The sequence below is a fragment of the Ptiloglossa arizonensis genome, chromosome 2 (genome assembly GCF_051014685.1).
Source record: "Ptiloglossa arizonensis isolate GNS036 chromosome 2, iyPtiAriz1_principal, whole genome shotgun sequence".
Classification (NCBI taxonomy): Eukaryota; Metazoa; Arthropoda; class Insecta; order Hymenoptera; family Colletidae; genus Ptiloglossa; species Ptiloglossa arizonensis.
Genome location: NC_135049.1, coordinates 30,647,262 through 30,669,837, shown reverse-complemented (window position 1 = coordinate 30,669,837; position 22,576 = coordinate 30,647,262). Strand labels below are relative to the sequence as shown.

Sequence of the window (22,576 nt, the reverse complement as noted above, 5' to 3'; positions counted from 1 at the left end):
TCCTCCTCTTCTTCCTCTTCTTCTTCTTCTTCTTCTTCCTCTTCCTCTTCCTCGTTCAAGTCCTCCAAGACCGCGTCCTTGGCACCCTCGGGGAAGTACTGGCCTATCATCGCCTCTGCCTTTTCGTGGCTCTCGGTGACGAAATACGGCTGAATGCTCGCGAACGACAGAAAGGCTTCCTCGGTCACCCTCCGAACGATAACCACGAATATCTCCCCGCCTGTTATGTGTCGAATCTTCGCCAACGGTTACCATTTACGTTTCGATATCCTCCAAGTAAGTTTTAATCGACCCTCCGTCGCACGCGTAAATTCTTAAGGGTTCAATTCGTGGACGTACACGTCGCAAAGGTCGAGACGGTAGATAAAAGTTCCAGTGAGAATAAAATTTATAAGAAATAGAAAGAAAAGTTCTCGCGCGACGAACACTTCCCTCGCGAAAGACACAAAAGTTCTCGATCCCTTTGAGAAGTTACTTGAGCGTTACTTTCGACGAGTTCGTTTCTCGCGGCTCGTTTCTTACAAAATTCGCGCGACGGAGGGTCAAGAAAGGACAGTGGCGCAACCTTTCTCTCAAAGTCCTCCGGACAAGAAGCTATCCGCCTGGCGAAAGGTGGTTTGTCGAACTCGAATGCGCCGAAATGCTCGACAGCGTCCAGGAACAGAGCGCAGGCGTCACGGACCTCGGCGAATTTCGAGAAGTAGAACTTGAAGGCGCAGTATGGCGGCAGTGGCGTTGGCTCTTCGTAAGGGTGCATCATCTCCGTGTAGTTGGAGAAAAGAGTCACGTACACGTGCACCTTGCTTCTCGCCTGAATCGAATTTACGTGCAAACGCTTCTCGTCCTGGACTCTCCGTTTCTTTTACTCTCAAAGAATCGCGAGATGGAAGAATAAATATAAAAAAAAAAAAATGTCCAACCGTGTTTCGCAATATTCCAAACACTGCTGGCGTAACACTGGCGGACTCTGCGCAAGGTACTCTGCGTACATTGCGATTGCGCGCAACGTCAAGGCGATACCTGAGGAGGGACCCAAACAGCGGGTTCGACTCGGCGAAAGTCCTTCTCGTCCTCGGGATCCGGCTCGTGAACGTAAACGTGAGTCTCCGTGTAAGACTTCTCCTGGCCGTACAATATGTTATTCTCGTGGAGCAACGGGTTCCTGCTGGTGATCAGATCCAGGAGATAGTTCTCGACGTCGTTGATCTCGCGAGTGGGACACTTTTGCGTACCTTTCGGACACTGATGCGGATAGGGTACCGGCCACTTTTCGTGAGGTTGTCTGCCTTTCAGTCTCATAGCTATGGTCCTACCGGCGGTCAATCCTGGGGAAGAACGACCGAGGATTCGAGGCACGAAAATCAACCGCGATCTTTGGACACCGAGGATGAAGATTTCTATCCGGTGTTGGTCGGTTAAGTCCGTTTTTGTCCAATGTTTCGCGTATTTCGATATTTTTTAAAGGTGGGAACGACACGAGCGCAACACGAAGCGCAACGATCGGTCGAGAGAAAAACGCGTTACTCCAGGGACAAGAGGATCGATCGAGGTTACATAGACGAGGATTCTACCAGATGGCGCACCTGCGACCAGTTCTTTCGTGATCTCGACGCCGCTCTCGACGAACATCTTCTCGATCGCCTCTTCGGTGAGGAACAACCGCTGCTCCTCGGCGATGTCGAAGTTCTGCTTGAAGAGAATGGTCGTCAGGTCGATGTACGGCGGGCACTGGTACTTGTCCCTGTGTCTACCCTCCTCGTCCACGAAGACCCAAGGGTAGAAAACGAGGGCAGTCATCTCCGACAACTCGAACATCATATGCGCCAGAAAGTCCTCGTACTTCTTTCGCTTCTCGGCCTCTATTTTCGCGAGTTTGCTCGCCTCGTTCGCCATTCTTGTTACAGAAGTTTTCGATCAGCTACGAAACCTCGAAACTCTGTTCTCGGGCTCGAAGCAGCGCTCGAGTCGATCGAATCGAACGTTTCGATCGAATAAGAACGAACGAGAGTCGATTCTCGATTCGCCCGGGTACGATGAGCGCGTACATCGAAGAGTTCGAGAAAATCGATTCGAGTTTGCGAGGGACAGGTTCGACTGTCCGGTGTGACTTCATCCGGGTAGGACAAAAACCGTGAAAGACATCAAACAACGAAGATACTCGGGTAATCACCCGTGGGTAAAACCCTACCTACGGGCGTACGTCGGTTTTAATGTATTCATCAGCGACACATGGAGGTTTCGCTACGAACCATAATAATCTTGCGAGTTTGTACTGAAAATAGATGTCTACCAAGAAAAACAAAGCCAAGATCAGGGACGATCGGAGGAAGACGTTACTTATAAACGTCATTATCCCCGCATACATTATTTCGGGCGGCTCTTCGACGAGATCTCGCGCGGATGTGTTTTTAACTCTGCGCAAAAGGAAGGTTCTTTGGAATCGTTGAACGCGGAACGTCGTACCTAATCGCTTCCTTCTTCTGCCACAAGGTTTCCTCTTCCGGTGTACGAGCGCTCGGTTCCAGCCGCATTTCCGATTCCTCGTTCCGCTGCACCCTTCGAATCTCCCGCGTCAACAGATCGGTCAGCTCGGGACAGTTGGCCCCGAACATCAGATTCACCATTTGTCCGTTTTCCAGGAACATCCAGACGGGTTTGCAGTTGTCGCGGAATCTCTCGAGATCTGGGATCTCGTCGTTCTCGACGACGGCGTAGTTGATCGTATCGCCACCGAACAGGAACTTGACCTTCCGCAAGGTGCTCCTCATGGCGATGCACGGACCGAACGCCTTCGAGTACACGTCGGCCAGGATCAGACCTTTTTGTTTCAACAGCTCCTGCCATTCCTCCTCCGTGTTGACCTCGGCCTGGAGGGCCTGATGCTCCTTTCTTCCCGGTCTAGCCACTTTCGAGAACTCGCGCCGCTCGGATACGCTGAAATCTTAACCTCTACGAAGCGTAAACGTTACGATCGGACGCTGCTCGGGGCTACTTTCAGGAGCTATCGTCGATCGATTGTTCGCGGTTCCTTTTTCTCGCGTATCGTACCATTGCTCGGATATTCTCTCCGAGCTCTCTTAAAAATCGCATCGTCGGCAAGCGCGATCGCTGAGCCGTACAGAATACTCGGTGACCTTGTTCGACGAAATTCGAGTATCTTTACGCATCGTGCACGCGAAAGATTCGTCTCTGCCCGTAACGCTTCTATTTGTGATCTTTTTTACAACGCTTCGATTTGTAATATCTTTTGCAAAGCTTCGATTTGTGATCTCCTTTGCACCGTTTCGATTTCTGATCTCTTTTGCAAAGCTTCGATTTGTGACCTCTTTTGCAACACTTACGATTTGTGATCTCCTTTGCACCGCTTCAATTTCTGATCTCCTCTCCTTTGCACCTCTTCGATTTGTGATCTCTTTCGCAAAGCTTCGATATAGAATCTCTTTTGCACCGCTTCGACTTGTAATCTCCGCAACGCTTTAATTCGAGAGCTCCTTCCGCAACGCTCCAATCGTAGATCCCCTTTAGACGTTTCTCTCTGGAAAATCTCCAAGGCAGGTTGTCGCTAATCGAGTTATCTTTCGTTGGCCACGCGCGCGGTAATATTTGTCGAATTCATCGAGGGTCGGTCGCATCGAGGGTAGGCGATTAATCGCGCGTCGTTCCGTCGTCACGGGTTCACCTTTCCCGCGTGGTCCAGGCGGCGCCTTGCGAGATATTCCTCCCGGCGTATTTCCAGCGCCGACGACGGATGCAAACGACGGTGGCCGCGGTTAATGGCGCGAGATATATCTCCGGGTTCTCGCGGCCGAGCGCGCAAAAGGAGAGGTCGACCGAGCGCGCGTTTTCTCGCATCCTGCGGACGTAAGGAGAGAAGCGCGGAGAGATCGAGGCCGACGATAGCGTCGCCGACGATTCCCGCTTGTCGTCGCAACGACGATCCTCTCGTTTAGCCTTACGGCCCTAATTCGTGTCTAGCCGCGATAATTAGTCGGTTCGAGATCGCCGGACAACCGTTGCCTCGTCCATCGTCTCTATCCTCGCGTCTCGCTGCGCGGCGCGCGTCATCCGCTCCGAAAACGCGATCCGTAAACATTCCCGAACCGGAGCCCAAAGAGGGCTCGAAAACTCTGTTACGCGGTTACTTCCACGCGATTCTCCGAACACGATCTACGGAAACGCAATCTCTAAACATTCCCGAACCGAACTGCCAAAGAGAGGTCCAAGAAAAGTGCTCGCGAGCTTTTCGCTCGACGGTTCGGAATTTTCGAGAAATCTTCTTCGTCGTTTCCTCGCGGACAAAGAAATCGAGATCACCTCAGCGGTCTTCGACCGTTCGAACGTCTCGAAACCGGGGACATCGCGTACGCGATTCCGGCGAGATCCGCCGACTAATTTCAAGGGGAAAGCTCTTTCGAACTCCGGAGAAAAATCCCAAAATAGCTTCAAAGTGTATCCAAAAGGACCGGGGGGATTTCAAGGCGTTTGCAGAACGGTCGAAAAATAAAAGAAAGAGGGAACTCGTCCGGGAGAAACGGGCACAAAGCGTTTCTCCGTGTGAATCACGAGGGCGCCGCCGCGGAGACTTCGGCATTATTTTTTCCCCGCGAACTTTTCCCCGAAGTCACCGCACGCTCCGCCCGGAGCGGCTTCTTCCCACGTGCGGTTCGCGCGCGCTCGTGGATCGAGGATCGAGGATCGAGGATCGAGCGACGCGGAGAAGCGACCGATCGCGTGGTACGCGCGCGATGATTCAAGTCGCTCGATCGACGGGAACGATTATTCGTCTCGTATTCGGAAGCGGTCCGGTTTTCCCTGGAACTTCGAATACACGATCGCGCAAGGTTGTTCGCGGAACTAGTATCGCACCGGATGCCTTGTATCGCGACAGACGTGTTTCGTACTCCCTTTCCGCGTAACGATTAACGCGATCGAGACGAGCGCAACGCCGGAAATGACGCTTCGACGCCCCGTAGAAATTAACCGCGACTATTTTTACGTCCTCTCGTTGCGCAATTAATCAACGGTTCGACCACCGTGTCCGCGAACGCGAAACACGTATTTATAGCCGCGAAAACTATACACGATCACCGTTATTATTTTTCACTTTCCGCGCAACGCTTTTATTTTTCTTTTTCTTTTTCTCGCTCCGCGCTCGTACTCACCGCGTCGTATTAATATCATCGAGGCGAGCGTACTCGCGAAATATTTCCGATCGTTTCGTAACGTCATCGCGGCCAGGTGGAACGACCCCGTGATTTCTTCGCGCGTGCGTCAGAGACGACACGTTCGCGAGGAAGGTTTCGCAAGTCGATCGACGATCCTCTTTCGATTCGACGCGGAATAGATTTTCCATTTTCGTTCCTCGTTCGAACGCGTTTGTTCATTCCGTATCGCGTCGAACCGATCGTACAAAATCGACCGACTTTACTCACCCCGGATCGATTCGTTCGTGATCGATTCCGCGTTCACGAAGCGAGAAACGAGTATTTCGCGCGCAAAGTGTCGTAACACTGAGTTTCGTCGCCTCGAATTTCGTTCCCATCGGGTATCGCTCGTGAACGAACTCGTTTGAACCCAGAAGTAGTTTCCACGGTGTTGCGAATTCCGAGTTCTTCCGATTAGTCAGCACTCGGATCTAAAATACGGTCTCGCACGTGTTGGCCTTTCGTCGACTACGCGTTCGATTTTCTTCGACTCGGTTACACGTGGTCTATCCATCGACCTCCTCGCCGTTTCGTAGAAACATTCGTCACGGGGACGTATCCAGACGGTTGCCGGCTCCGCGCTCGATGAAACCGAGATCGTCGCGACGAGGTACTAATTATCTCGTCGCGAAAACACGCGCTCGCGAGTTGCCACCACCGCCACCGCCACCGCCACTGCCACCGCCGCCGCCGCGACCTTAATTACTCCGTGGACTTTTCCCTGCGCAGTCGTAAACAGCGATCGGATCGAGACGCGCTCCTCGAGGCGATCGTTTTCCTCGATTCGAGCAGCTTCCGGCACCGGTGTCGTCCCTGGTCACCCTCTCGAACGTGAAACGTTTCAACAACGAAGTAAAATAAACGGTCTAGGCGACATCCTAATTATCGCGCGCGCAGAAGCATCGTTAACCCCTTGAACCGCGTCCGTATTCCATTTTGTTTTAACGATCGCTGACGGAGACGGTGGTGGCTGCACCTTCGCCCCGAGCCAATTGGGGACGTATCAATGTCGATCTTCGTTGTTATTCGAAAGACCAACGTTCCTTGAACCTGCCCGAAAGTCTCGCGCTTACTCGACACCGCGTCGCCGTGATACGTTTGCTTTGCGAATTAGAATCGTCGTTACGTTAAGTACTTTGCCAACGGCTCGAATTACGGACGAGACCGAGGGTCTCGGAGCGACTCTTGCCAGAGAAGCGCGAGCAACATTCAAAGAATGATCATTCGTCGTGTCTTTCTCTGACCGATGGTTTCGTTGTCGTTGTCTTTTGAACAATCCGAGGCACGGTTAAGGTACCTTAAATGTTCCTTAAACGTTGAAAAATATTTGTCGAGTTGCGGACAACTATCTTTCGTAGATCTCGAGAAGAAAGTGGTCCGTCGATATTATTCTTTAATTGTAAACGGTACATCTCTTCTGCGAGGAGATCTCAATCGTTGATCGACGCATCGAGGAAGAGATTGTCCTCTCGGTGGAGAGGGAGTTTTTCCGATCGATAGTTTTGTTATCGTTGTCGTTAGAACAATCCAAGTCACTTTTAAGGTTCCTTAAACGTTGAAAAATATGTCGAGTTGCGGACAATTATCTTACGTAGATCTCGAGAAGAAAATGGTCCGTCGATTTAATTCTTTTGTCGTGAACGGTGCATCTCTTCCGCGAGGAGATCTGGATGGTCGATCGACGCGTCGAGGAAGAGATGGTCCTCTCGGAGGGGAGTAAGTTTTCTATGGTGGAAGCGCGGTTGGTCGTTGAAGGGCGATCGTCGGTAAGAGAAATGGTCCCAGAGTCGGACACGTCGACGTCGGCTTCGCGCAAAGAGGACACGAGGAACGCCGATGCCGGAGCTATAAAGACAAATAGTGGCGAAACGAGCCCAACGAGGCCTAATGACGCGTATTTGCATCGGTCATTAAGACGGCCGAGAAACTCCGGTCCCCGCGCAGGACGGCCGGCAATTCCGTCGTAGTCGGCTGGACAAAAGGATACAACGCGCCGCTAAAGTGACGCTTATCGCGGCTCGTGAAAGCCCGTTTTCTTGCGTAACGCGCTCGCCTCTTCTGCTCTGCCTTTTTTCTTACGGTCAACCCCGTTTTCGAGCACCGACGCGCGCACCCTCGCCGACCAACCGGTCGAGGATGGGGGGGATTCTTCTTTTTGCCCGTTTCGCGATCGAGGAGTAACAGGAAATTGGACTTTGAACCGACAGAGCCACGGAGCGCAACTTTTCTAAATTTAGGGACCACGTTTTAGAAATTCCGAGAGCGGAAGAACTCTTTTGGAATTTTTCTAAACACCGTTGGAATTTCCACTCGATAACGATTATTGCGTCGAGATCCGGGTTAGGACGAACTTCGAACCGACAGAGTTCGCACGAAGCGCAAGTTTTCTAAATTTAGGGACCACGTTTTGGAAATTCCGAGAGCGGAAGAACTCTTTTGGAATTTTTCTAAACACCGTTGGAACTCGATAACGATTGTCAAGTCGAGATCTGAGTTAGGACGAACTTTAAACCGACAGAGTTCGCACGGAGCGCAACTTTTCCAAATTTAGAAACCACGTTTTAGGAATTCCGAAAACTGAAGAACTCTTTTGGAACGTTTCCAAACACCGTTGAAATTTACACTCGATAACGATTATCGCGCCAAGATCCCGGTTAGGACGACCACGGTGGCTTCGGCGATGAAAGAAAGAACGCGATAAAATGTTCATCGCGTAGAATCGAGCACACCTTCGGTACCATCCACGGTTGTCGACCTTCTTTGCAATTTTTACCAGCCGAGTCTAGACAGAGACGAATCGTCCCGAAGCGGATCACGATTTTGCACCGATTCCAGACGCGTCGCGGTGCCACTCGGTCGCCCGTTGCAATTAATGTCACGTTCCTGGAAGCCAGCCGGGCATTAATTCCATCCGCGAAGGGAAAAAATCGCGGCGAATCGATTTCGTGACACCGCGGCTCGCCGCCACTCTCGCGGACCTTCGGCTGACGCCCACCTCTCCGCGCTCGCGATCGTAAAACTTTGCGAAATCGTCGCGCGATTCGTTATTAATGTCGTTACTTCGTAGCAAGGAGGATGGCACATTGTCCGAGCGTTTATCTCCGCGACCAGAGTTTCTGGAAAATGATCTTCGTGGTCGAACCGGTGGGTATCGTTCCTCGAACTCGAACCGCGCGAAATTGGAAACGCGACACCGTTGAGGTACCATTTTCGAATCGAAACGCAACGCGTAAACTCATTTCGCGGACATTCCGGAACAATCGAACGAGGAGCTTTCCACGAAACGTACCTAAACACCGATTCTGGAAATCCAAGTTTTTTTTAACGGTTACCGAGCCGAATAGCTCTACGAAGAATTTGATCGCGCTTCCAAGAATTATAAAAGACGAATTTGTCACGCGCAACAATGTCGCTTGAAAATAATCGACGATCTTGAACTCGTTGGCAACCTACCAAAGATACCACCTTAAGCTGAACCGGTGGAGCATCGAAACGAAATTTTGGGGAAACGTTGTCGAGCGAACGGTCGATCGATGACGATTTATCGGGAAGGTGCCCCGTAGATTCGCGAGGGCCCTTTTCCAGTAAACTCTCGGTTCGAGATGCAACGGACGTATTCGCGATTCGAAGAAACCAGGACGAAAAGTTATTTCGAGATTTCCGTTTTCGAGGTTCGATCTATTTTCCCCGACGAAAGGAGAAGAAACGTGAAGCCCGTCGTAAACGACAACCGGACGACAAACGCGAGATCTCGAGAACCGACTGGCGTCGCGCGATATCTTTTGATCCGGCGCGGATTCCGCTACGAGGTCCACCCAATTCTGTCGATCTTCGGTGTCTAAGAGAACGGAACGTGGTCGTTTAACACCGTTGTAAAATGTTTAAACGGCAAAGCGTATCGACCACTCGCCGCGGTTTCCTGGCAACGGAACAGGATCGTAAGTGGAACAAGCTCGGTTCCGAGAACTACGAAAGCGGACCTGTTAAAACACCTGTGAGAATGTCGTCTTGGCCGGTCACTCGAACGTACTTTCGAGACCCTTGGGAGGAATTTCGCGCAGAAATTAACGAACGTTCCTCGAGCGTTCGAGGAAGTGCTTTAACACCGACCGGTGCTCGGTTGGTACTTGCTTCGTCGAAAACTACCAAACGAAATTATATTCTCGACACTGGAACCCTACCGGCGGGAGTGGCGCGTTCCCGCGAGAAAACAACGAGCGGGAAATTATGGGAAATTTTCACGTTGAATTTTCCAGCGAGCTCTCTCGTTCCGTAATTTTCGGCACACATTTGAATCGGTTCCGCAATTGGCGAACGATTAACGACGCCGCGTCGAAGTTCCGCGCGGGAAATTCACAGATGGCGCTCGTTGTCAGGAGAAAAACATCGAATATCGTTTTTCATCGGTCGGGCCGCACCTCGCGGCGCGCAAACCGGGAGACGCCATTTTCTTTCTTTCCGTGGCGCGCGTAGCCGGCCGGGGGGATTCCAAGTAACGAAGCTGGGACTTTCCTCGTTTCTCCAAGTAAGTACAGCGAATCGTGTCACGCGTGCATCGCACGATAATCGCGAGGAGTGAGTCATACGCGCTTTCGATTAGGCCCTCCCCACGGGCGAGCGTCGTACGACGATTATTAATGCGTTTCGTTCATGGGAGGACGCAACCGACCACGGTGGAACCTCCGTCGTCCGAACAGTATAACCGCCGATCCTGCGACGTAGTATTTTCTCTTCCAGACGAGCGAACACGCTCAATATACGCACGTACGCACAATACAGAGTGGAACAACTTACCGGACCGATTCCAATTTTCCCACACACGATCGACGAATTTTCTACCACCACGTATCTTCCGTTTACGTAACTTTTCGAGATCGATTTCAAATTTTCTTACGCGCGACTCTTGCTAGGGAAGAACAAGCTAAATTCAAAGAATGATAATTCATCGTGTGTTTCTTTGACCAATGGTTTCGGTATCGTCTTTTGAATATTAAAGACACTAAAGTTCCTTAAACGTCGAACGTTGAAAAATATTTGTCGAGTTGGGGGCAACTACATTTCCTAGATCTCGAGAAGAAAATGGTCCAACATTTCTTCCCTTCATTAGCAAAAAGGTATCGAGACGAATCTGACGAGTTTAAAACGTGCATTCTTTTTCTCTAATAACGCTATGCAAAAAAAAATCGTAGTATTCTGCGTAAAAGAGTCGAAGGTGACCTTGAAAACGAACCAGAGTACCAGGGAAGATCGAATAGGAGAATCTTCGTGACGGTTACAGTTATCGAGGGAAACGTTGGACGTTTTAACGAGGCAGTGCTGAAAATTTCTCCTCGAGCGACGCAATCGTACGTCGGGACGCGTTCAAGGGTACATTGGCGGAAATCTCCTTGGAAAATGATCGTTGTTGACGGGACGCGAGGCGATCGAGCGGTTTTCTTTCCTTCGGCGGTCGTTCGGAGCGTTTTCTTCGTGCGATCGTAATTACCTCGAATCGCCTCGAGATCTCGAGGCCCACGCTCGGCGACCGAGCGACGCCGGTGGCTCGTTACAAAAGGGAGGATAAGCGAGCCATGCAGATCGTGTTTTTAATCGCGGTCTGGTGCCGCGGCTGGTCGAGGCGGTAATTATTAGCGAGAAGCTGCGAGACGCGACTCAGCTCCGTCGTTCGTTTTCTAGGGCAACGTAGATACGCCGACGGATTTCGAAGAATCATCGCGATGGCCGACGGTTCATCGTCGACCCACTTTTTACCTACGATTTGCGGAAAATTCGCCACGACGAGCGTCCGTATCCCTCTAATCGATTTCGATCCACTGTCTCGCGTAATTCATATTTCGAGCGACTGTCTCCCTCAAATCGATTTCGATCGACCCTCGTTCGACAGAAGAATCGAAAACTTGAATTTGGGTAGAAAAAAGAGGATTGAACACAATTATCGCTAAGAACGGAAATACGAAAGTAACGATAATTGCGCGATACGATCTTGCTTCCATTTACTTAAGGTTCTCTCGCCTTGGTCACGAATCATATTTCGATCGACTGTCTCCCTCAAATCGATTTCGATCGACCCTCGTTCGACAGAAGAATCGAAAACTTGGGTTTGCGTAGAAAAAAAGAGGATACTGTCCAATTATCGCTAAGAACGGAATACGAGTAGACGTAAATACGAGTAAAGTAACGATAACTGCGCGATAGGATCTTGCTTCCATTTACTTAATTGTTTTCTCGCCTCGGTCAGTCGGTGTGTTCTCTACCAGGAGGTTTGATCCTAGAACGAGATCCTTTTCTTGGCCAGGTCAAGGAAAGTACCCCGAGGAAACTTGGACTGGGTCAGAATCGTGGTCAGAGTCTCGCGATGTTCTTAAAAATTCACAGGAATCGTCGTGCACCGAGGGTACGGTCACGTACCTGGACCGCCCTGTTCGTGGAACGAAATTACACGAAGCTCTCGTTGTCCGCGGATCGCGCTTAGCCACGGGGTCCTGTACCCTTGTAATTAACTGCCGTAATTTATCCGAGCGCGTAAGAAGAATTATGAGTGACGTCGTAGAACGGAACGTCGTTCCACGGGTTGATTAATTCGTAAGTTAAATCCTCGTGGGGGTTCGACCGCCTCTAGACAAAAGGATGATGTATACGGATCAGGTGTTCGGAAGTGGTACCTACGTTCCTCTGCCACGGTCAGTGATAAACTACTGTTTTAAGTTGTTCGTGCCACGAGCAACGGGCCATCGCGCAAACCGAGGACTCCTTGCTCCACCGGACGAACATTTCGACCGATAGTCCGTGGTAAGTTACGTTTCTCGCGGTATAGCGCGATCATCGCGAGTAACTGGCAAAATTTCAGAACTCGAAGTCAAAGTCCAAAATATCGATTCGCGATCTCTTCTAATCCGTGGCAAAGGAATCCCGTAGAGGTTCTCTCGATCGACCCTCGTTCGACAGAAGAATCGAGAACTTGGGTTTGCGCAGAAAAAAGGAAGATACTGTCCAATTATCGCTAAGAACGGAATACGATCTTCGATGCATCGAATCCAATTCGGAGATCTTCTCGAGCCGTTGAAAACCGCGAAGAAGAATCGTCGATACACCGACAGCTGCGAATCCTCTTTGAAATTGTTCAACGATCTCCTCGAGTCCCAGCTCGTCTCTAGCAACGGTTACCGCGTCCGCAACCTAGCCTCCGCCGAGAGTGTCACTCCAAATTCTATTTATAGAATCATCGTGTAAACGTTAATTCCCTCGTCTCCTATTGTTGCGGTACCGTCGCCCCTAGCGCGATCAATCTTACTCGAGATCACGGCGTTTATTCTTGCGCGGTGTTTGCATCCACAACGTACGAGGTAGTAATGGGGTCCGGAAGTAATTTGTCTTCCAGGTAGACGTTCCCAGCGACTGAAATTAATTATCCCGAACGCCGCGTCTTCATCGAATCGTTTGTCGCGGAGGATTCGCGGGACCGTTCGCCGCTCGCCGATGTTCGAATCGTGTAAATCGCTCGCGAAATCGAACCGCGTGGCTTTTTTAATCAATAACGCTTCTCGACCGAGCCGATCCTATCTCCGGCGGGAATCGCGTTGAACCGCAGCGGCAAAAAACGATCCGAGAGATAAACGTTCCTGGAAACTGGCGGAGACTCCGGGTCTGGAGTCTTCCGTTCCCATCCACGATGATTCGAACGCGATGGGAAATCTCGTTGTTTCGAGTTAAACCCCCTACCGATACCGATGGATAGCAGAACGGAGATATTACGGTTCGTGATCTACGGATCAACGGGGTTACGCGTATGTAAAGTTCCGCGGGGTAGAGCTCACGGGTTTAGAGGATTACGCGTATCGCCCGATCGATCGGGAGATGATGAATCTACCTCCTGGTAGCCATCTCTACCGGGGGGTTCGAATAGGAATAATCGAAGCTTTCGTTTGTGTTCGAGAGCATCGAGTACGGGGGATGACCCTGTTCGTCGTCGTAGGATATTTACCCTTTCGTCGTTTTCACCGCTGGGGACCCAATCTCGTCGGAGACGATACCCTTGACCCATTGTTCGATCGACCGAGCCTCGAAGCCACGGTACGAAACTACCCTTCCGGCTGCGCGTTAACGATCAAGTCCACAGTTTGGAGATTACGCGTTGAAAATTTCCACGCGAGATATTGCTCGATATTTCACGATCCTGTCAAGGTCTACGCCCGTATTGTTCGCTTCCCGGTGGGACATTTAAGCGTACATTTACGCTCGATGTACCACGCGCGTTAAAGTCTCGGTACTCGCGACGCTCTCAGGAATTCGCGCCGAGAGTAATCGGATCGAAATCATCGAGTAATTATCTCTCGGCGAGTTCTGTCCGCGGGTTGTCTCTTCGATCGCGTAGAAATTGATTACGATTAAGGAGGATCCTCGTCGCTCGGCCGTAACCTTTCGACGCAACGATCGTTAAACGTCCGTCCTCGTAGCGGCGGAACCGTCGCGCGTCCACGCCACCGCGCAGCACGCGCTGGATGAAAATAAATGATCGGGCCGCAACACCTACGATGCGACGATACTTAAGGCTATCGATTCTTCTCCGGCGTCGATAAACCATGAAAAGAGTAATGCAAGTGCCCCGTGTGGGTTTCGGTATGCGGCGTGAAATTAGTCGCCTATTTGTCATCCTCGCGCTATATTTCGTGCTCATGAATATTCGATCGAGACGGACGGCCGATGAGGTCCGACTCGGGGCCCAACCGCGATACCTTGGGCCTCTCCCCGCTAATCGGATACTTCCAGCGGTTTATAAATATCGTGACGCGTGGGTCGCGTTCACTTTGCTCGAAAACGTCGCGCGCGCGCGGTATTTCGCCTCCTATAACTACGGACTATTTTCATCCCGTCGATATTATTATTATTATCGGTATGATTGTCGCGAGGATCCTTGTCGCGAAGCGTTTAGAAGACAGTGCACGTGTATGTAAGTCATAGTTTCGCGACAGCGTTTCGGTTGCACCTTTTGCCCTCGTTCGAACCGAGTTTGTTGCAATATTATCGTCGTTGGTAGCAATCAAACGATAGAAGATTTCCGTTGTAAATATTCCATCGTTCTTGTTCGGTCTCGAGTGAACTTCGATCGGGTTTCGGGCGTCGATAGATTTCCGGGTGAGAAGTTGGGCGATCGGAGATCTCCTAAGGTGATTTCCTTCTCCCGGCGAGGAAGAAGGGTGTTTAAGCGTAATCGTCGGAAACATCAATTCTCGTTGAAGCGTAGGAGATGCATACCAAACACCCACTGCACCGGACCGTTTCAATCGCGAGCGTACGCGTGCGCGATCGTCGCGACCGAACCAACGTCGATCGCGATCGGTGAGCAAGGTGTGCACAAGGTCAGGGCGCACCGGGGATCACGGTACGCCCCTGACACACTCGCTCCATCCGACAACCGTTTCTTCGTTTCCTCTCGATCGCTCGAAACAACGGTTTCTAATTAACGCAAGGAGACGTTCTTCGAAAAGGACACGCGGTACGTCGAAACGATATATTAACGATGCAGTTCGAACGAATTTTCGATTCGTGAATTCTGAACGCGAAAAATTATCGAGTCAGTATATAAATACTAGAGAAATGTTTGCAAGTCTGGTACATTGCTTGAAATAAACAAAAAAAAGAAAAAGTATATTAAAACAAAATTTAACGATGGAGTTTGAACGAATTTTTAATTCGTAAATTCTGAACGCGAAAAATTATCGAGCCAGTACACGAATACTAGACTTCGAACGAATGTTTGATTCGTAAATTCTGAAGGTGAAAAATTATCGAACGAGTACATAAATAATTAGAGAAATGTTTGCAAGTCTTGAGATAAAGAAAAGAAAAGAAGAGGTATCCTCGAATTTGTTTTCGCGGAGCATTGTGTAAAGATATCTGAGATCTCGGAAACGGGAGCGATTTTTAGGTCACGGAGAGGACTTTCCTGGTTCCCACGGACGAGCACCGTTTTCACAAGACGATACGCACACCGAGGCGTGGCGGCTGAGTAGCGTGGTAAATTTATTAGCATTTCAATGGAAATCCGCTCGAGCTAGGTGTACAAGCCCGTTTGACCCGTCGCGTGAATCAACATTAATAAATAACTTACCGATCTCTATATAATAAGACACGCGCTCGAACACCGCCGTGAGCGAAATATATACGCAACGCACGAATCGTCGTTTACCGGGGGAAAAAGAGAAAAAAAGGAAAAAAGGGACAAAAATTCTCGACGATCGTTCGGTGCGTGATCGTCGCGATAGACGTAAACATCGACCGAAACAATATCCGAATGCCCCGAAATGCGACATTTTCCCCATAGAACGTTTCCTCGAACGCGTAAGCGTACTTTTTTCCTCTCGAAATTCCGTTGAAATTTCAACGCGACGAAATCTCGACCACGGGTCGAACGTAAGCGCGAACACGCGTTGAATCGAGTTTTTTATGGAAAATCGTAACTCACGGTAGGACGGTTCGTTTAGCGGTCGGTTTTTTCCTCGCGGCACCCGTGGACGTAATTTTCCTCGAAGGGTGTTGCGCGCGATCGTTACCACTCGAGAAAGAACAAGACGCGGCGGTGGACGAGGAGGAATGGAAGAAAGAGTGGCCCATGAGAGCCGTGCAACGGTACAGGCTTTATATCCCGCATAAACATTCCTGTCGTAAACGTCGGTGTTTCGGCTGACGGAAGCGGCTGATATTTATGCGCGAACGTGTCTTAATTGTTACAAACAAGCCGTGCGCAGCGAAGGTTGAACTTTTAATGAGCGACCGAATATCGCGCGGCGTTATCTTCGTTTTTAACCCTGCGCAGCGATTTTTCTTTCTTTCTCGTCCGAGCGAATTCAGCGCCCGGTGAATTAAGCGAACGCTTCGAGGCACTGCGGTTGAAAAATTATTTTTGTCGTTCGTGCACGCCAATGATCACCGATTGCGCACAGAGACTCGCATAGAGAGAAAATTTATTCTTCCATTCGAGTCCACGAATCCTCCGGGCTGAGAATATCCGTTTTGGTCACCTGTGGGTATCGGTAACTTCGAAGCGAGTACTCCCGATGACGAGACGAAGTCACTTCTACGCTCAGAAGTTACAATTTTCTAACGAGGATCGACAGAGATCACTGTTCGATCCTCGTTTACCTTCTCTGTCCAGAAATACAGCCACGGTGGAGCGTTTTTCGTGCTCATCGTCGAAACTACGGCCCGACGACAGAAATCTCCGACGATTCACGCGTTTCCAGAAAACCAGAGTCGCGTCCCGGTGGTGTTGTCCCTTCGAAGAACCGAATCAAACGGAGCACGCGAACGGTGCTCGTGAAACTCGAATAAAATCGAACCGAGTATTTTTCCTGGAAGTATATTTGCGTCGTCTGGTAGACTCGGGACACGGGGATCGACAAAGTCGCGGGGCACTCCTACGCCGAAGAGGACGCCCGACAAATGTAGCGAAAGAAAACACAAGCCGCGAGAGACGCGGTAAGTGGCAGCGAGATATTCGGAAAATAAATCATGCCCGGCTTCGTAAATCTTACCGTGGCCGGGAATCGGACTATTATTAATAGCGGCACGTCTTGTTACTTCGACGACTGTACGACGCGGCTTATTTATGGTGTAAACGCCATAAAACAACCGGCTAGAACGTCCAACTAAAGGAATTCCTTTCGTCTCTGGGGCCAGACGCGCAGCTCCGATCACCGTTCTCGGTCAGGGATTCGCGATTTCCGCGGGGAAAACGTTCCGCGACGAAAAATTGGTCGAATCTCATCCGCAACTAGCGAGAGAAACGAAGTACGGGTGTACCTGTTGTATCGGTACACCAAGGACGAGGTACTTAATTTTAACCCTTACTCGTGAGGAGATACTCGCTCGCCATTTAATTCGGTGTACTATTTTCGATCCGGGAAAACTTGGTAGTTTGGAATTCAAATTTAAATTCAAATATTACGTTCTAGTAGAGTGTAAACGCATGTACGCGAAGTGTATAAAAATGTTCCGTTCCAAATTAATTTTACGACTTAACCCTTTGGACTCGAGAGGATATATTCGGTTGCCGTCTAATTCACTGTACTATTTTCGATCCGGGAAAACGTCTTGGTTTGGGATTCAAATTTAAATATTACGTTTGTGTAGAGAGTAAACGCATGTACGTGAAATCTATAAAAATGTTCCGTTCCAGATGAATTTTACGACTCGAAGGATTTTCTCGAGGCGTCGGTTTCTCCTAGCAAAGAAGCCTCGAGTGAAAAGGGTTAATACAATAGGAACACCCGTTACTCGTTGCCGGAAAAGTAAACCGAATCCAATGAACAAATGGGGGAATGCAGCACGAGCCGAGTGGGAGAAGGAGTTCCTTTGGTATCGCGGTTAGGTGTGTTTCAATGACAAATATACCTACTGCATCGGTACACCAGGTGCAAGGTATGCACTTAACTACGATGCAAGAGGAACACGTACAAGGAGTGGGGTTATTTCTCCCACTCCTTGCACATAGGATTCAGCTAATTTTTCCGGCTAGACGATTCTCTCGCGACGACAACCGTGTTGCGCAGTATACGCAACAATTGAACCAGATCATAAATTATGACAACGTTGAGGCCAATTTCAGCAAGTTTACGTTCGTCCAAATCGAGGCCAGCCATCAATTTCGTGTTCGCAGAACGCGTTCTAATTGCAAGACAAACACACACGCTTCGAGACGAAGCGCGCGGAAAAAATATCATCCATCGGTCTCTCTTGTTCATTGATGATTCCCGCTCGCCGGGAAAGAAACTTATTGGCGCGTACTCGAATTATCGAGACGAACGGGGAACCGAGTTAACCCGAGGATAACGCGTGATTCCTCTTTCGTAGACGTCTTTTCACCAGTTCGAGGGAATCTCGATCATTCGACAGTGGAATCTCGAGAACGAAAACGATTCTCGAACGATCATTATTTACGTCTGTGTACGTAACACGATTCTCCTACATTTCTTTTTACAGAAGATCCTGGAAAAATTCTTGGAATACTCCCGTAAGTGTATAAATTCACACTGGATATTTACTTGCAAGTCTAACGGAAAGATTCCTTCGGTACGTGACAACAAAACATGCGTTAACGAGCGAGCGAAAGAATACGTCTCGCGAGTCGCTAACCTCTTTTTCTCGCGCAGGGAAACGTTCCCTAAACGGAGCCAAACGCATACCGCGTTTTAATGTTTACCAATGTCCAGCGTTACATAATTTATCACCGTCCGAAACAAAAGATTTGGGTTACCAGGGGCCGAGGGAGCGTCGGATTCCTGGAAAAGTGCGCGACCGTGGACGACGAAGTTCCACGGCGCCGTTCCCTCTCACGGATTGTGAAACATTATTTATGACCTTGCCGGCAGATGCTGATTCGTAGGTACCAGCAACGGTAAACCGTCCGCGGGCCCCGCTTGTTCATTGTTGCAGCAACAATGCGTCCCGCTGCCACGTGTACTTGCACCACGCGACCCGTGCCCCGAAGAAGAAAGTACCGAGGGATTCGCCGCGGGAAACGTTAACCATAATCGCGAGCTTTCAACCACCCACCGAGTCGGCCTAATTACGGGGACGAGCGACCACGCCGGATACCAGCTTTGCCTAACAGCGATAGGCGAATCGAAAAGTACGCGTCTGGTGCGAAACTCTCGCTCCGATCGAGCGGGAAACGGTCACGAACGAAACCAGTCTTTAATCGGGTATTTAAAAAGAAACAAAAAATATACGTACGAATCTTCCACTCATTTTTACGCAACACTGTAATTTGCAAACTACGACGATTACCGCGGTAACCTCTCGAAGACTCTTTCTTGCGCGCAGTTCTAGCGGGCCTAAAAACGACAACCTTTATTCGCAAGTTTTTGCAATCGTTCCAATGGTAACGCGTTATTAACCTCGATGACAAAGGGGTCACGGCGATGCGTTACCGTAAATAAAATGGTACCGTGTGCCATTATGTAAACCGTGGACGGGCACATCCGCGATTTAACGAAGCACGCGCTGTTCATATCGGCACGGTGACGAGCTGTTTCATCGAGACACGATAAAGACGAGTTTCGAATCGCCCGGATCGACGACGTCTCGATACCTCGAACTGTACCCACCCTGTAACCGTCCTGACTCACGGTCGACGTATTTCGTTAATTGTGCACGCCCTTGTCAGCGTGAATCAGAGAAGATGCGCCAAAAAAAGAAATGTAAACACGCGGGATTCAATGGTATTAACCTCAATCACGAGCTTTCGTACACCCACCACCGGCGACCTAATTACATCAACGAGCGACTGATACGAGGCGCGCTTCTCTCGTTATTGTGTTCGCGCATACTTCGCGTCGATCTTCCTATCGTCGAACTTGGAGCGTGTTTTCGTTCTTCGATGTCGATCTCTTCGAAACGACGTCCGTCTGTTTACTTTACCGTAACATTCACAAACCGCGTAATTAAAGGCTACTGGGTTATTTACTTTTTAACCCTCTGCACTCGAAGCTTTTCTGCTACCGAAGCTAGCACCTCGATGAAATCCTTCGAATCGTGTAATTAATTTCATACAACGCATTTTCGTTTCAACGTTTCGTATACATATGTTCACATCTTACAAGAAAGGAGTAACATAATTTTAGAAAGTACGAATTGGAGAAAGTACACCGAATCGAGCGACGATCGAGGATCGCCTCTCGATTGGAAAGGGTCAAATGTTTTTAATCGGCTCCGATTCGCTTCGAAGTGAAATTCCAGCAAGTGTCTCGATAACCGATCCTTAACCTTTCTCGTTCCGTGCATCTGGTCACGTTCACCGAAAATTCCTCGGTCTGGCGCCATCTCGATTGCTCGTCTTTCGCACCTTGGTTCCGGCACCCCGTCGTTCGGTTCAAACGCTCTTCTTTCACGCCTCGGAAACACTCCGCTCGCTCCTCTGTACCAAACGCTTCGCATTTTCACCGGACCACACGCGAAACCATTCGTTCCCACGCATCGCCACACAAGCAATTAGAAAGACTGTGTCACTCGTCGGCCGACTGTGGCGATCGTTCCGAAGATCAACACCGTGTCGTACGAGTACGATTTCCATGAATATTCGAGGGGAGAGTTCCGCGCTGTTGCGGTCATAGGTACCTAGGCCAAGTGCCTTTAACTCCATTGATCCTAAGATCGCGAACTGGAACCCTGGAACTCCGGTCTCGGGCAGTTGGAAGAATTGCTCCGGGGTCGTTTGCGCTTTCTTCGTTCACCTTTCTCTGAAACATTTTTCTCTTTCGTACTTTGCGGACGCTGCAAGGTACAAAAGTTCGCGTCGTCAACGATAGAGTCTCGTCGACGTCCTCTTTTTTCGGATTCCACGACACGCGATCACCCGACAGGGTAAAGTCATCGCGTATAGCCATCCAACTTATTTCTGCGCTTAGATAAGAACGTTGTTTCAGCTTCCATTCGGGGGTCCTCGACAACGGAGGTTTTCCCGAGCACCAGATATCCCTGCGAATACCCGAGTAGTGGTCTCATCGACGAAAGTTTTCGCGATAATCGATCTCGAGGACCGCACCGAGAAGCGTAAAGGTCCTCGAATCGAATCTCGGCTTCGAAAACTCCTAGTTGCCCGAAACTGGTTTCGCTTTGAACGCTCGCGATCCCATCGAACCGGTGGATCCCACTGAATCGATCCTTCCGGGACCTCGAGCGCGGAATTAACGCTTCGATTCGCGGGACTTGAAACGAGTAAATAATCGTTATTATCCTTAGCTAGGGGGTTCGTTTGAATTTCGATCCAAGAATACCGGAACGCCTCGGTCCGATTTAGACGAAGTGGTGCACGCGCGTGCGCGCGTCCGCGATCTTCTGCGTTTTACGCGCGTACGGTTGCGTAACGCGACGCTCCAAGGTCACCGCGGAACGCCGATGTTACGCTTTGCACCGACGCTCATTAGCGCGCGAGACAGAACAAAGGCGGGACAGCGAAGTTCAGACGACCGTTTCCGGTCTGTCCCGCTCTTTTGTCCGGTTCGCGCCGGGACGCGTAATTTATAACTAATTTGCGCGGCATTGTTCGTCGCGTTCGAACGATCGGCCGAATGAAACGATCCGCATTGTGATGCTGAACAGGCTTCAACGGGAGACTTTACGCTCGACGTTTGTAATTTACGCGTCTGCTGTATTATTACTTTTTTCTACGTTTTTTTTCTTTTTTCCTTTCTACCGCTCCCTAGTCTGTTCCGTTACCGATCGATTATTAATATTTGCCGGCTTTGCGAGTGCGAGAGAATTTCTGCGCTTGGAAATGCACAGATTTTAGTTACGACAGCTTGATCGATGATCACCGTATTGAAGTCAGCGCTGGATATATTGGCCGCTCGAGGTCCCCGCGTCACTACCCCCACCACAGTACTCGCTACTCCCACCCTTTCCAGAACTACGACTCTTCGATGAAAAATTTCTCGACCCAGGTTTCGCGTAACGATTTTTTGTTCCATTTTACTCGCTAAACGGATCGATTCAATTTGCGAACGCTCCACGGTGAGATCGAGATTCGAACACTTCGGGGAAGATTCCGAGCTGCCGATCGACGCGTCGCAGTGCCCGCCGATGTACCCTCTGGTGATTCTATTAATCTATTTGATTCACTGCCAATCGAGTTAACACCGGTTCGCGCCAGCTGCGCCCTTTGTTCTTCGGCGCATTCCATCGACGGATCTGCACGTGCGATTCTACCACCGCGACAAGAGCGTCTCTGGAATGGGGTCAGGAAACGAGAAAAATCATCGCTTTTATGCACCGACACGCGAACATGAAAATCTCGTCACGTCCTCCTGTGTCAATCGGCTTCTCCAAAGGTAATTAGTTGTTTCTTTGGCCGCGGTCGTGCGTACAATTGTCCAGCTTCCTTCTACTCGCGGTGTTTCAACAAACTGTACATTTTTTTTCATCTTTTCCCCTCTCTTTCTTTCAGTTTTCCAAACCGTCGTCTCTTCGATCTCGTTCTCCCCGCCAAATTAATCCGTAAATAAATGACCACAAAACTCTACCGTTGGTGTCGCAAATAGTTGACAAAGTGTTCGAAAGTTTGGCCGACCAGGGACGAAACTATTCGAACTCGAACTATCCGGAGAAACCTATCGGAGATACCAACATGGGTTCTGGAACTAATGTTTCGTGGTCGGTGACTGAAAATTACATAGAAACTTCTCTCGCCTGATTGGCTCTATTAAGGACCGTTTCTCGAGTAAACCGTAACACAATACCCGATGAATTTATCTACGAGAGCGATCTCTCATCGGATAATACCGCGCAACTACCGGGAACGATCGCCGAGACGTCGATGAATCGCGGCTGGCTACGAATCCTTGAACGTAAAACGATACTTCCGCGGGAGGATCGCG

At 49.8% G+C, this 22,576-nt stretch overlaps 1 protein-coding gene across 5 annotated transcripts in view; it reads right to left on the bottom strand.

The window, feature by feature from the left end:
- The window catches only part of Sarm (sterile alpha and armadillo motif), a 130,120-nt gene that overhangs the window by 65,294 nt on the left and 42,250 nt on the right, over positions 1-22,576 (bottom strand). The gene's annotated exons all lie outside the window — the stretch shown is intronic.